Genomic DNA, 15,088 nt, shown 5'->3' with positions numbered 1-15,088 from the left:
ACCTCGCTCGTTTAGAACAGTCACTACACTCCCGCAGCAGTAGAGAGAAAAGAACCATCGGCAAAAGTGGTGATGATGTGATGCGTATATACTGTATGTACTCGTATTGCAAGACCTCGCTCGTTTAGAACAGTCACTACACTCCCGCAGCAGTAGAGAGAGAAGAACCATCGGCAAAAGTGGTGATGATGTGATGCGTATATACTGTATGTACTCGTATTGCAAGACCTCGCTCGTTTAGAACAGTCACTACACTCCCGCAGCAGTAGAGAGAGAAGAACCATCGGCAAAAGTGGTGATGATGTGATGCGTATATACTGTATGTACTCGTATTGCAAGACCTCGCTCGTTTAGAACAGTCACTACACTCCCGCAGCAGTAGAGAGAGAAGAACCATCGGCAAAAGTGGTGATGATGTGATGCGTATATACTGTATGTACTCGTATTGCAAGACCTCGCTCGTTTAGAACAGTCACTACACTCCCGCAGCAGTAGAGAGAGAAGAACCATCGGCAAAAGTGGTGATGATGTGATGCGTATATACTGTATGTACTCGTATTGCAAGACCTCGCTCGTTTAGAACAGTCACTACACTCCCGCAGCAGTAGAGAGAGAAGAACCATCGGCAAAAGTGGTGATGATGTGATGCGTATATACTGTATGTACTCGTATTGCAAGACCTCGCTCGTTTAGAACAGTCACTACACTCCCGCAGCAGTAGAGAGAGAAGAACCATCGGCAAAAGTGGTGATGATGTGATGCGTATATACTGTATGTACTCGTATTGCAAGACCTCGCTCGTTTAGAACAGTCACTACACTCCCGCAGCAGTAGAGAGAGAAGAACCATCGGCAAAAGTGGTGATGATGTGATGCGTATATACTGTATGTACTCGTATTGCAAGACCTCGCTCGTTTAGAACAGTCACTACACTCCCGCAGCAGTAGAGAGAGAAGAACCATCGGCAAAAGTGGTGATGATGTGATGCGTATATACTGTATGTACTCGTATTGCAAGACCTCGCTCGTTTAGAACAGTCACTACACTCCCGCAGCAGTAGAGAGAGAAGAACCATCGGCAAAAGTGGTGATGATGTGATGCGTATATACTGTATGTACTCGTATTGCAAGACCTCGCTCGTTTAGAACAGTCACTACACTCCCGCAGCAGTAGAGAGAGAAGAACCATCGGCAAAAGTGGTGATGATGTGATGCGTATATACTGTATGTACTCGTATTGCAAGACCTCGCTCGTTTAGAACAGTCACTACACTCCCGCAGCAGTAGAGAGAGAAGAACCATCGGCAAAAGTGGTGATGATGTGATGCGTATATACTGTATGTACTCGTATTGCAAGACCTCGCTCGTTTAGAACAGTCACTACACTCCCGCAGCAGTAGAGAGAGAAGAACCATCGGCAAAAGTGGTGATGATGTGATGCGTATATACTGTATGTACTCGTATTGCAAGACCTCGCTCGTTTAGAACAGTCACTACACTCCCGCAGCAGTAGAGAGAGAAGAACCATCGGCAAAAGTGGTGATGATGTGATGCGTATATACTGTATGTACTCGTATTGCAAGACCTCGCTCGTTTAGAACAGTCACTACACTCCCGCAGCAGTAGAGAGAGAAGAACCATCGGCAAAAGTGGTGATGATGTGATGCGTATATACTGTATGTACTCGTATTGCAAGACCTCGCTCGTTTAGAACAGTCACTACACTCCCGCAGCAGTAGAGAGAGAAGAACCATCGGCAAAAGTGGTGATGATGTGATGCGTATATACTGTATGTACTCGTATTGCAAGACCTCGCTCGTTTAGAACAGTCACTACACTCCCGCAGCAGTAGAGAGAGAAGAACCATCGGCAAAAGTGGTGATGATGTGATGCGTATATACTGTATGTACTCGTATTGCAAGACCTCCCTCGTTTAGAATGGTCACTACACTTTCACAGCGTCATAGAGAGAAGAACCATCAGCGCAGTGGTGATGATGTGACACGTGTATACTGTATGTACTCATTTTGCAAGACCTCGCCCGTTTAGAACAGTCACTACACTCCCTCAGCGTCAGCGAGAGAAGAACCATTAGCTCGTGATGTGATGTGTGTGTACTGTATGTTTTTATATTGCAAGACCATGCTTGTATATCAAGTTAAAACTATACAACCTCCCAACTGACCCTAACAAGTAACCAACCCTAATCTCTTCTTCCCTACTAGTATTCCTCAATTCTCCCCCTTCCCCAACTTCTCCCTCTGCCTCCTCTATTAAACCTTCCCTATACAGTAATCCCGCTACATCTACTATGCAAACGTCCCCTAAATTGTAATTCCTTGCATCTATTATGTAAGCATCCCCCAATTGTAACTTCCTAGAAAATCGTATTCTATATCCCGCTTAGAACTGTAAGCATCCCCTAAATTGTAACTTCCTGGAAATGTCCAGCTGTCTTATACTGTAATCCGCTTAGAACTGCAAGGTAAAGGTGGAATATAAGTCATTAATGTAATGTAATGTAATAAAATGTTTTGCTTGCCTTGCAAAACACTTGCAAACCAAGTTACTTGCAATCCAAGGTTTTACTCTATTTATTAAAAAATCTTTACATAACGCTCAATTTGTCAAATAGGATCAAAGCAGTTAACAACATAATTCAATCAAAATAATGAAAAGAAAAAACAAAGTACATTTCTAATGTAAAGTGGGTTTCTGGTGGGCTCACACTCTCCACCACAAGTGTACTAGTTAGAGGGGCAAACGGGCCTGGGTTCCCTTCTCCGCAGTCTACTGAACTGCCCTCCAGGCTACTCCACAGACCTGCTTGCAGCTCTACTGCAGCTATCAGAGACAGATATGTTCTCTTTCATGCAGACATTTGGTGGATGGGAGGGGGGGGTCAGTTGCCACTGGGGGAGTTTGGGGCCCATATTTTCATCCTTCAAGTGGTCACCTGGTCAGTTTGGGTACTTTTTTGACCCTTATTTAGATTCAAACAGTTTCATTGATGCAAACATCATCAAATACAACAAATACAGCATCAAAGCCCATCAATAATGCATCAATTTTATAATATAATATAATATAATATACATAATGAAAAACTAATTCCAATTTCAATAAACCCCCATTTTATCTATATGTGTTTGAACCCACACCGTCCCTCTTCACACCCACCCCTCCCCACCCAATAGTACCTTCTACCCAGTGATACTCTCTTCATTTAACTAAATATAAACCCCAATTAGGTCTAGCCCAAAACGTCCAAACTGTGCCCTTGATGTTTTGTAAAATGTTTGATGATTTCTGTAAAATGTCCACGTGCTAAGCCCACCCTAAACCGACCCAGAACATGCCTCGAACACGGCCCCTTAAGATTTAGACCCACTGGAGATAAAACGACCAGAAAGACGTCTAAAAAGTCCGTTTTGAATATGCCCACTTGGACGTTTTGGCTAGTAAGATGGCCAAGTGCTGCTTTATGCCGTCTTTGGGGCGTCTTTCTTTGTTATAAATGAGTCTCTTAGTCAACAGCACAGAAACATGATGAATTACAGTCACACCATGTCCAAGATTTTTCCTTATCTATAACAATCCTTTGTAGGGAGAAGAGGGTTGAAGGAACATAAGAATTGCTGTTGCTGGGTTAGACCAGTGGTCCATCGTACCCAGCAGTCCGCTCACATGGCAGCCCTTAGTTCAAAGACCGGCACCCTAACTGAGACTAGCCTTACCTGCGTACGTTCTGGTTCAGCAGGAACTCGTCCAACCTTGTCTTAAATCCCTAGAGCAGTGGTTCTTAACCTTGTTGAAGGTACTGAACCCCACCAGTTTCATATGCGTGTTCACCGAACCCTTCTTTATTGGAAAAATAAAATATGATTTTTACAAATTCAAAACATAGGTATACAGTGAGGGAAAAAATAATATCAATTTTGAAAACAAAAAAGTTCTCCTATATTTCGAATAATAATAACATAATAATGAAATTTACTGCAAATCAGTGTGACTTCTGCTGTTGCCTCTCAAAGGGATTAAAATATTAAGATAGGTATCACACGACGTACCATCACAACAGTTACAATTCGACTACTGTGCGCATCAAATCCCCTGCAGCACAGATAGGCCAAGCGATGTTGCGTGATCACCTGCAGCCAATTATGGAGAAGCGGGGCGTATCATCACGAATCATAAGCGCTTCGGTCACGTTCAATCATCTATCAGTTAAATCACAAATTTTGATCAGGAATTGATTGATGTATATAAGGCGTTAGTTACAGATTGATAGATCAAGAAACCGAGTACACGATCAGTCTTGATCAAAATCACTGAATAACTGATAGATGATTGAACGTGACCGATGCGCTATATGAGTCGGAGGTGTGTTTTGACCTCCGCTGAACCCGCGAGACTGACTCACCGAACCCCTGGGGTTCGGTCGAACCTAGGTTAAGAACCACTGCCCTAGAGGGTGTTTTCCCGTATAACAGCCTCCGGAAGAGCGTTCCAGTTTTCTACCACTCTTTGAGTGAAGAAGAACGTCCTTACATTTGTACGAAATCGATCCCCTTTTAACTTTAGACAGTGCCCTCTCGTTCTCCCAACCTTGGAGAGGGTGAACAACCTGTCTTATTTTGAATGTTTTGATCATGTCCCCTCTCAGTCTCCTCTTTTCGAGGGAGAAGAGGCCCAGTTTCTCCAATCTCTCACTGTACTGTTAAGAGCTCCAAGGACGTGAACTGGTTAATGTCAAGAAGAGAAGGGAGCAAAAGGAGTAGAGCAAGAGGAAGGGAAAGAAGACTTCAAAGGTATATTTACCTGTAGGATTAATACAGTTTAATAAAGAATTCAAATTTGTTATAAAGGAAAGTTGAAAGATATGTGCCAACTTGTGATTATTGTATTTTGTCGGCATCGGAAGGGAGAGGAAGTAGTAGAGCCAGAGAAAAGGAAAGGACTTCAAAGCCATTTTGACCTGCTGGATTAATACAGCTTAATAAGGAATTTCTATTTGTTATAAAGCAAAGCTGCCGTAATTATATTGCAGGATTCTGTGATGTTGTGTTGAGATGTTGACCAGACACTTGTCTGCTATAATAGCAGTGTTACAAAATATCAGGGGTCCTTTTACTGAGGCGCGGTAGCCATTTTAGCGAACGTTAAACGCTAATGCGTCCATTATATTCTACGGGCGCGATAGCATGCACTAATATTTAGTGCGCACTGAAACGGCTAGCGCCTTAGTAAAAGGACCCCCCAGTGTTTCCACAGTTTCCATATGTAGTATTCAGTATGTTGATACTATTGCGGAGACTTAGAAATACGTCATCCAATGCACGCTAGGCCAGTGGTCTCCAACTCCAACCCTTTGCAGGGCCACATTTGGGATTTGTAGGTACTTGGAGGGCCTCAGAAAAAAGAGTTCACGTTTTATTAAAGAAATGACAGTTTTGCATGAGGTAAAACTCTTTATAGTTTTGGCTAAGTCTTAATAATAATATTGTCATTTATAGCTAAAGAGACATTTGATCAAGAAACTGTTTTATTTCACTTTTGTGATTATGATAAACATATCGAGGGCCTCAAAATAGGACCTGGTGGGCCGCGAGTTTGAGACCACTGAGTTAAGGGGAACGGTTAATCTGCTGGCTGGGTGGGAGGGCAGAGGGGAGAACAGGACAATCAAGCCATTGTGACATCACTGAGGAGGTTGGCTCTTATTGGTGGAATGAGGCATTATGACATCATAATCTCAGCTCTGCTTCCCAAAGACAAACAGGATGTCATGGTTACAGTTAAAAAGATACAAAAAAGAAGGCAAAAGATGTCAGTAAGGACTCTATGAGTGTGTCTATCAGCTAATCACTACTAACAGACCAAACCACACAAATACCAAATGTCAATTGAGGAGTAGGGACGCTCTCAGTGTGAGGTTATTAGCGACGGGAGAACAAACTCCAGCGCTTCCACTACAAAGACGGAGGTGAATCACCCCGCCTGCACACCATCATCGGGCGTCCCTAGTGTGCAAAATCAACTGTGCAGAATTAATAACAATAAATAAGTCACAAACAGTGAACTAGTGAGAGAGTGAATCACACTGAAAACCCACTCATAGAGTCCTCCCCAGCCTAATCCCCAAGATACAAAATGAAACCACAGCCAACTTAGCTTTTAAAGCAAGCCAAATGAGGTCAATGAGAATTGCAGGAGACCAGAATAGTCATTGGATCAACCGGTTTCAGGTGAAACCCTTCATCAGGATCTTAAGGCTGGAGCAGAACCGGCTGGGAGGGAAGCAGGAGAGCCCGCAGAGGTTACAGTTAAGGCAGTGGTCTCCAACTCAAACCCTTTGCAGGGCCACATTTTGGATTTGTGGGTACTTGGAAGGCCTCAGAAAAAAGAGTTAATGCCTTATTAAAGAAATGACAATTTTGCAGGAGGTAAAACTCTTTATAGTTTTGGCTAAATCTTAATAATAATATTGTCATTTATAGCTAAAGATACATATACATAGTAACATAGTAGATGACGGCAGATAAAGACCCGAATGGTCCATCCAGTCTGCCCAACCTGATTCAATTTAAATTTTTTAAATTTTTTTCTTCTTAGCTATTTCTGGGCAAGAATCCAAAGCTCTACCCGGTACTGTGCTTGGGTTCCTACTGCCAAAAAGTCCATCAAAGCTCACTCCAGCCCATCTACACCCTCTCAGCCATTGAAGCCCTCCCCAGCCCATCCTCCACCAAACAGCCATATACAGACCATAAAAGTCTGCCCAGTACTGGCCTTAGTTCAATATTTAATATTATTTTCTGATTCTAGATCCTCTGTGTCCTCCATAACCGTTTTCCGCTCCATTACCTCTCTCGGGAGCGCATTCCAGGCATCCACCACCCTCTCTGCTGTGTGCTTCCATGGCCGTGTTTGATTTATGTTGCGTGTGTGCGGGTGGGCGGCGGGTGGAGGGCAGCGGCTTGCAGTGCATGCAGCAGTTTGAGTGGCGCCGAGAGCAATGGCAGGATGGTGTCCTTCGGCCTGGACGAAGCGGACAGGGTGCGGGTGCTGTGAGGCGTCCGGCTGCTACTGCTGCACAGGGAAGTGGAGGGGAAAGGGGGCTGCTTTGGGGGAAGGGGTGTGCTGGGGGACAGGCAGCAATCTTGGTTTGCTCAGGGGGGGGGAGACAGAAGGGGGCCACGGAGAGGCAGGCAGGCATGGCGCAACAGAGAGAGATAGGCAGGCAGGGGGCCAGGGAGAGACACAAACAGAAAGAATAACAAACAGACAGGGGGCCAGAGAGACAGACAGACAGCGGCCAAGGAGTGAGAAAGAAAGAAAGACAGACAGGGGGCCAGGGAGAGACACAGACAGAAAGAATGACAAACAGACAGGGGGCCAGAGAGACAGACAGACTGCAGCCAAAGAGAGAGAGACAAAGAAAAAAGACAGACAGACAGACAATGGCCAAGGAGAGAGAGAGAAATAAAGAAAGTCAGACAGACAGACAGCGGCCAAGGAGAGAGAGAGAGACAGAAAGAAAGACAGACAGGCACATCTATTATAAAACCCGTTAATGTAACGGGTTTAAAGACTAGTGTTATACAAACTTGTTGAATTTCGGGCTCCAACCAATAGACTTATGATGGCTACAAAAGTGAGAACAATACAGCGGTTCACAAAACAACAGTATAACTTGCGGCTGGCATGAAACCTACAGAAATATATTTCAAGCACTGTCCAGAAATAAATGCATCCAAGAAAACTTCTCTTAGTAACTGGAACAGATTTTTCTAAAGCCCAACCATTAGCTTCAGCTCTGTTGTCTTTTCCCGACAGGGGTCCAATGTTTCGCAGCATATGCCGTATACATACAAACGTAAAATGAAATAATGTTGAGGCAACGATCAATATCAAACAAGCAAATCCTAATTGATACTAATTAACATCTATTGATTGTTAATAGAGAATGACACGGTGAGAAAATTCATCACCGTTCCCGTCCCCGCGGATAACCGCGGGAAATAATCCCATGTCATTTTCTAGTGTCTATTTCAATCTCAATCCTTCTACATCAGCATTCTTCAAAGCAAAGCTTGCGGGTCAGTGGTTGTGGCCATTCATACTCTGATTCTTCCCTCTCTCCTTAAAGAATGACATGAAGATGGTTTCCCGGGTCAGTGGTTGTGGCCATTCATACTCTGATTCTTCCCTTTCTCCTTAAAGAATGACATGAAGATGGTTTCCCGCGGTTATCCGCGGGGACGGGAACGGTGATGAATTTTCTCACCGTGTCATTCTCTAATTGTTAACAGCCAACTGTTGTCATCAATTGGCTTGTTAACCAGAAAACTGTGTGCGAATCTCAGGATTGGGCCCACATTTTGGCACATAAATTTGAGTGACCTTTATAAACTTTGAGGACATATCTACAGCCTACATTTTCCCAGCTCTTGTCTTGCTCTCCTGTACGTTATTTTACCCATCTCCAGCTTTGACCAATGTGCAGCTTCTGGAAACATCTGTCACGAGCCAGTCTACTACTGTATGTCCAAAATCAGGAAATACCTGTGTGTCTTGATGACCATTTTTAGTCAAAAAGGATCAAAGCTCTGCCTGCCAGTTATCTTAAAAATAGTTCCAAAGATTAGATCATGAGTTTATTACTTTAAAAAAAAAAAAAAATCTTGTTTTGGTCAATAGCAACAGGGAAGACAATAAAAAGAAATGACTAACAGCAAGAATTATGTCTTGTGTTAGCTTTCACATATAAAAAGAGCAAGAAAGAGCCAATATTAGCCTCTATTACCTGCAACAAGAGACAGGGATGATGCGTGGGGTCTAAGAGGTGCTTTCCTGTTGCAATCGGTTCTTAGAGAAACCCCTCTCTTGGAAGAGCTGCCTGTAGAGAATATCCGTCTCTTATTGTCTTTGGCGGTCAAACGTTCAACACTGAGATATGGCACTGGGACAAAACCAAAGTGCAATAAAACGATCAAACGGTATAAAATACTGAATGTCTTAACTATTTATTTTTGTAGGACTGTCAGGTGCTTTCGCTTCACTGGACCCTTTGATGGCTCTCTCTGGGTTCCAGCTGCATGCCTAAAAGGTATGAAAGCAAACTGCCCCCACCTCTACCTCCTCCCCATTTCCTCCTTCTCAACGGGAGGCATGGGGATTCTAGATCAGTTGCTTGTTCTTGCGCTAAATCTGATCCAGTTTCAATTTTGTTATTTCTACCTTGTTCTGCCTCCCCCCCATCGCCTTAATTTTACTTGATATGTTGTTGAAATTATAACTTTGAACTGTCCAGAAAAAGTGAAAAATGCCACTTCTGGAAGAGAGAAATTTGGCATGAGATGAAGTAGCAATATTTTGCCTTCCAGCCCAAAGCAAGTTGGATGTTTGTTAAGCCATAATACTATACATATTTTCCCCCTCTGAGCTGGGATGTGCCATTGTCCAAACCTCCAGCAAATGTTTTCCTTCTTGCTTTTCGATGTTCGTACTAATAAGTAGGTATTTTTTTTATATACCACCAGTACCTAGAGGCTCAAGACGCTCCACAATGAAATCTAATATAATAAAACGCTAGGCCGCGCATGCGCATTCCCATCGCGTGCATCCGTTTTCTGTGAGCTGTAGGGCACCGCAGATAGGAGTGCGCATGCACGCGAAGCTCTCTCTCTCCCTCACCCCGAGGTGGATATCGGCCGCGGTGGCTGTCGGCGGCCCGAAGCGGATGTCGGCTGCAGCGGCTGCTGGCCGCCCGAAGCTCTCTCTCTCTCTTCATCCCCCCCCCCAGGCGGATGTCGACCGTGGCAGCCCAAGGCGGATGTCGGCCGCGGCTGCTGGCGGCGGCGGCTGGCGGCGGCTGCAGGCCGTTAACATAAGTAGGGCATGGAGTTCAGCAGGAAGGTATTGGGGGGAGGAAAATACTGCACAGGGAAGTGGGGTGGGAGGGAAATGCTGCAACACACGGAAATGGAGGGACAGAAAAGGGGTTGATGGACAGGGGAAGAGGTGCTGATGGACAGGGGGGGGGAAGAAAAAGGAAGGGAGGCCTACTGCTGGACAGGGGGAGCAGGAAAGAAGTGATGATGGACAGGGGGGAGGTAAAACAAAGGGAGAAGGGCTTCTGCTGGATAAGGTGAGCAGTGATGGGGTGGTGGAGGACACAGGGGAGGTAAAAGGAAGGGAGAATGGATAGGGGGAGCAGGCAAAGGGTGGTAGTAGACAGCCAAGGGAAAAAAAAAAAAAGACAGACAGAAATACAGAAAGCGGCTAAGGAGAGAGAAAAAGAAATAAAGACAGACACACACACATATATTCTAGCACCCGTTAATGTAACGGGCTATAAGACTAGTAGATCTATAAAATAATTAAAAAGATAGATACGAGGGACCGCTGAAAAGCTCTCAACCCAACCGACAAAGTTGGGGGTAGTCCCCATCAAGGGCTATACACTTACCCACCTCTTTTACTAATGTGTGCTCACCGATTAGCGTGTGCTTTAGCACAGTATTCTTCAACCACCGGTCCATGGACCGGTGCCGGTCCACAGAAATTTCCTGCCGGTCCACAAGGCCGGCATGTGCATCAGGCCCAAAACTGTGTTCTTCAACTGCCGGTCCGCGGTGCGATCGATGCATTGTTAATAAGATGATATTGTGTGTATGTATGAAAAATAAATGGAAAAAATAGTGTTACAATTAGGACTATGGGGGCAGGGTCTGGGGTGGAGATTGGGTAGCGATGGGCAGGGTCTGGCCCACGACTTAGCCCAGTGTTCTTAAACCGCCGGTCTGCGGACCGAAGCCGGTCCACAAAATAATTATTTTATTTCTGACGGTCCATAGGTGTAAAAAGGTTGAAGAACACTGCTTTAGCACTCCTTAGTAAAAGAAGGCCTTAGTCCAGTGATTGTCTACTTTTTTCGCCATGTCGGCTAGGTCCAGAAAACATTGACCGAATTTAGCGGGTCCTTCTACTGTAGAACCGGTAAATCATTTTCCTTAGAAGAATCAAACGATTTCAGTTTCAGAATGTTTCGCTGAAAGATCTGGAGACGGAATTTCTGTATCGTATTCCACTGAATTCTACTGTATTTTGTGTCTTCGCTGATATGTCTCAGTTCTCTTGCTGTGAACCGCCCGAAACTTCCGGTTGGGCGGTATATAATTTAAAAAAAAAATATCTCTAAACTCTATATTTCATATCCCGGCAGATTGTCACCGGGATATTGTTGTAGAAATTGATTCTGCTCATTTGACTGGCTTAATTTTAAAATTTGGTAAGAGCTTTTGTGAGCTACGTAGATCCTTGCCCAACTGCAATAGACATTTCATGAAGCAACTATGTGGCTGGCAAGTGAACTAAGGGCTCCTTTTATCAAGCCGCGCTAGCGGGGTTACCGCGTGCGACTTTTCATCACGCGCTATCCCCCGCGCTGGCCAAAAACTACCGCCTGCTGAAGAGGAGGCGGTAGCAGCTAGCTTCTAAACTACTGATCAATGCTCCAGCTACAGGCCAGCCCAAAATATACCTTTTCTGCTCAAATTAAATGAAGAAATTGTAGTGGGTCATTTACAGCAGTGGTTTTCAACCTTTTTACACCTATAGACCGGCAGAAATAAAAGAATTATTCTGTGGACCGGCATCGGTCCGTGGACCGGCGGTTGAAGAACACTGGGCTAAGTCGTGGGCCAGACCCCGCCCATCTCCACCCCAGACCCCGCCCCCATAATAGTACTAATTGCACCTTACACGTCCCGTGCCTCATCTGGAAGCCTTCCCTCTGACGTTGCAACATCAGAGAGAAGGCTTCCGGTTCAGGCGCAGGATGCCGGTAGGAGCCGCTGCCCGTGGCTTTGTGCGCCGAATCAGTTAGGAAGAGGGAGCTGGCTCGCAGATAACGCCGCATCAATCGCACCGTGGACCGGCGGTTGAAGAATACTGTTTTGGGCCTGATGCACGTACTGGCCCTGTGGACCGGCAGGAAATTTCTGTGGACCGGCACCGGTCCGTGGACCGGTGGTTGAAGAACACTGATTTACAGGATTACGAGGGGCTGCTGAGAAGTTCTCAGCTCAACCAAGAAGAGAATGATTTGGAACCGTTAAAATTTGCAAGTTATTCCACACCTTTCTTGACACTTTTCATTTCAATGATATGAAATGAAACAAAAAGTGTGGAATAATTTTTAAGTTTCATGGCTCCCCCTCATTCTCTTCTTGGCTGGGCTGAGAACTTCTCAGCGGCCCCTGGTATCTGGAAAGAGTTGATATTTCAGTGGTTCTTAGAATTTCTGAAAAACCGCTCATATCAAGTAAGATGGCATGGAGAATTATCATGGAGAGCAATTTGTGGAGTACCACAAAATTCCTCATTACCACCCATGCATTCGAGCATGCACAGAATGTAACATTTTAGATGGTACGAATCCTCTGGAGCTAACCAACTGCATGTGTTTACTGATAAGTAAACTTACCCTGCTTTTTTGTATGGTAATCCGTTTATTATCAACTTGGAGAGAAGTTTGTGGGGGTCACTTCACAATTATGGAATTTTCTTCCGCTAGAAATAAGATTAGACACTCATTATTTTCATTTCTATAAGTAATTGAAAACTTAGGGGTACTTTTATCAAGCTGCGGTAGGGGTTTAACGCACATAATACCGTGCATTAAACCGCTGCCGCGTTAGCCGCTAACGCCTGCATTGAGCAGGCGTCAGTTTTTTTAGCCGGCCGCGGGAGGTTAGCGCATGATGAAATGTCCGACAAGCACGGCTTGATCAAAGGAGCCCTTAGTATAATTATTCAAAAAATATTTATTATCTTTTTAATGTATTCCTGATGTTTAATTATGAGGGGCAGCTGAAAAGTTCTCAGCCCAACCAACAAAGTTGGGGCAGTCTCCATCGAGGGCTCTTCACTCAGTCCAGTGATTTTCCCCTTTTTTTCTTTCCATAATTTACAAATGGAAAGAAAAAAGTGGAAAATCACTGGACTTTAGTATCCTAGCTGGTCCAGCTGTGAACCGCGGCAGGAGCGACCTTCCTTCGCTCCTGCTCATGCAGAGCCGCTAGCTGATTGGCTGCCATGAGTTCACAGCAGCCAATCAGCTGGCGGCTGGACAATCAAGGATACTGAAGGTACACAGGGGAGGCAGATGAGAGGTAATAATTATTAGAATTGGCCGAGACAGGAGGCGGTTGGGATCCCTCCTGTCCCGGCCACTGCTGGACCGCCAGGTCTCATGGCAGGCCTGGCAGAGGCCTGCAATAGGTTTGGCAGGGAGGCGGGACCTGAATATAAACCAAATGGCCCCCAAAATTTTGGTTTATATACACTACAACTACTATTTATCACTTCTGTAGCACTGAAGGGTTTATGCAACACTGTACATTTTGACATTTAATAGATGGTCCCTGCTCAGAAGAGCTTACAATCTAACTTGGACAGACGTGACATATAGGATTAGGGAAGCAGAACCCAAGGTGAGAAGAGTTAGGAGTTTATTTATTTATAGACCACTTATAGCCTAAGGGGCTCATAATCGAAATGGAAAGATGTCTAAAATCCTGCCTAAATCGGCCCTTGGATGATCTACAAGACAAGTCGTCCAAGTGCCGATAATCGGAACGGGTTTTAGACGTACCTAAAAATAGCTTAGGCCTTTTCAGTGCTGCTGTACGCCCAAAGCTGAAAGAGGCGTTTTAGGACGAGTGGTGAGGGCGGGATTTGGGCGGGACGTGGGCTGACCTAGATTTAGTCGTACTGCAAGTATAACTGAAAGTTTAACGAGGCTGCCTGGACGGAATTTGTATGTTGTGATTTAGGCGATGTAAAAACAGGTCTAAGTGCTCAGAAGATATACAAAGTGACCAGATAACCACTGCAGACACAAAGTACAGACCTACACAAAGTACAGACCTACACACACTTGAATGTCTTGCAGCAATAATCAAATGTTTTGCAAGATGTCCTGGACAGAATTTAGACGTTCTGAGCTAGACCTGTTTTACAAGTGTCTAAGTGCCATAAAGGTGCCCAAACTGATCAGATGAACACTGCATGCATCAAGGTAAGACAGCGCTCACTGACCCCCCCACCCACAACACAAAAATGGGAACAAAGAGATACATACCTGGCTCTAGAACAGTAGAATCTGGTTTGGGAAACCCTAGTAGAACATCACACAAGTGTCTTAAGTAGCCTGGTGGGTGAGTTAGTGAACCATAGAGAGGAGGACCCAGGTCCATAAGGCACTCTAACCACAACATCTATGGTATTAAGTATGAACCTATCAAAACCCATCCAAATCCTACTATACTGCCATATAATCCCATATATAATCCCATATATACAGGATTGACGGTCAGTCTAGAGGAGGTGTGTAGGCAGATTGATAGGCTTAAATCCCCAGGACTGGATGGCATCCATCCGAGGGGTCATCAAGGAACTGAAAGGGACCATAGCTGAACTGCTTCAACTAATAGCCAATCTGTCGATCAAATCAGGAAAGATTCCGGAAGACTGGAAGGTGGCGAATATTACGCCGATCTTCAAGAAAGGTTCAAGGGGAGATCCGGGAAACTACAGACCTATGAGTCTGACGTCGGTACCGGGAAAGATGGTAGAGTCACTGATCACCTTGATGGACACGGGCTGATGAGGACCAGTCAGCACGGTTTTAGCAAAGGCAGATCGTGTTTGACAAACTTACTGCACTTCTTCAAGGGAGTAAACAGACAGATAGACAAGGGCGATCCGGTCGACATGGATTTTCAGAAGGCGTTCGACATGGTTCCGCATGAACGACTACTTCGGAAAATTGCAAGCCATGGAATTGAGGGTGAAATACTCACGTGGATTAAAAACTGGCTGGAGCATAAGAAACAGAGAGTGGGGGTAAATGGACACTACTTGGACTGGAAGAGCGTCACCAGTGGGGTGCCGTAGGGCTCGGTGCTTGGACCCGTGCTCTTTAACATCTTTATAAACGATTTGGACATAGGTACGACAAGCGAGGTGATTAAGTTATTCAAAGTAGTGAAGACACAGGGGGATTGCAAAGATCTGCA

General features: G+C 44.9%; 1 long non-coding RNA gene across 1 annotated transcript; it reads right to left on the bottom strand.

Annotated features, from left to right (window-relative positions):
• Positions 1 to 8,829: 8,829 nt before the first annotated feature.
• On the bottom strand, positions 8,830 to 14,182 carry LOC117368134. The gene is made up of 3 exons (XR_004540905.1): positions 14,152 to 14,182; positions 12,493 to 12,578; positions 8,830 to 8,964 (listed from the first exon to the last, which is right to left on the bottom strand). It is a non-coding gene; the product is annotated as an uncharacterized LOC117368134 (long non-coding RNA).
• Positions 14,183 to 15,088: the final 906 nt, after the last annotated feature.

Source organism: Geotrypetes seraphini, chromosome 10 (genome assembly GCF_902459505.1).
Source record: "Geotrypetes seraphini chromosome 10, aGeoSer1.1, whole genome shotgun sequence".
In the NCBI taxonomy this organism is placed as follows: domain Eukaryota; kingdom Metazoa; phylum Chordata; class Amphibia; order Gymnophiona; family Dermophiidae; genus Geotrypetes; species Geotrypetes seraphini.
This window is presented reverse-complemented; position numbering and strand designations above follow the sequence as displayed.